The following is a 941-nucleotide window of genomic DNA, read 5'->3' as shown; positions in this document are numbered from 1 at the left end:
CATGATTCATGTGTTTGTCATGACACGTGATTGGTCAATGACCATGGGGTCAAGAGGTCATGGATATGGCTCGTACATGGAATGCATGATTCATGTGTTTGTCATGACACGTGATTGGTCAATGACCATGGGGTCAAGAGGTCATGGATATGGCTCGTACATGGAATGCATGATTCATGTGTTTGTCATGACACGTGATTGGTCAATGACCATGGGGTCAAGAGGTCATGGATATGGCCCTTACATGGAATGCATGATTCATGTGTTTGTTTTAGTTGTAATATTATTATGTATTAGTTATTACGTGTTATTGTTGTTTTAATTACACATTATCTATTTTCCGTTTTATTTTCTTCTGCTTCTTCTGTACTCTCATTATGAATCATGAATATGATGTTATCTTTAAATACTTACTGTGTCTTTTTATCAGTTGCCAAATAAAATATGAATCTATCTTAACAATGGTTGATTTGAACTTTGTACACTTTGTCATTTCTATAATCAGATTATGTTTACATATTATATTATATGATTTGTAAACATTTGAGTGTATTCCTCTTAGTTGGGACATGTGCTTGTGTCTGAATGAGACTTTTAGGTGATCTCAAACTAAGTATTTTGACGTGGTGCTCTTGGAATCTACATCTATTTCCTATTTGAACCAATTCCCCTTTGTCTTGGGTGCTTTAATTATAATTCTAGAACTTTTTACTACCCCATTTTCTTCCTTTTTTACTGGCGCTGATATGACCTTAATGTGTTGCAAGCGCCGTAAAACCATCAAAAACAAACATATTCAGGATGGGGTTCTGGGCTCCCATAGTGGACAGGAAGGTCACACACTGTGTCTTCTCTACACCTATATTATCTGTTTTCCAACCGGCTTTTTGGTTTTGTCCTTTCCCTTGACAATGGCTAGGGTTCCTGACCTCCCATAGTGG

This window comes from Berghia stephanieae, chromosome 9 (genome assembly GCF_034508935.2).
Source record: "Berghia stephanieae isolate SIO BIC M18660-M18661 chromosome 9, UCSD_Bste_1.3, whole genome shotgun sequence".
NCBI classification, from domain to species: domain Eukaryota; kingdom Metazoa; phylum Mollusca; class Gastropoda; order Nudibranchia; family Aeolidiidae; genus Berghia; species Berghia stephanieae.
The sequence above is the reverse complement of the archived record's forward strand: the minus strand, read 5'-3'. Positions refer to the sequence as shown.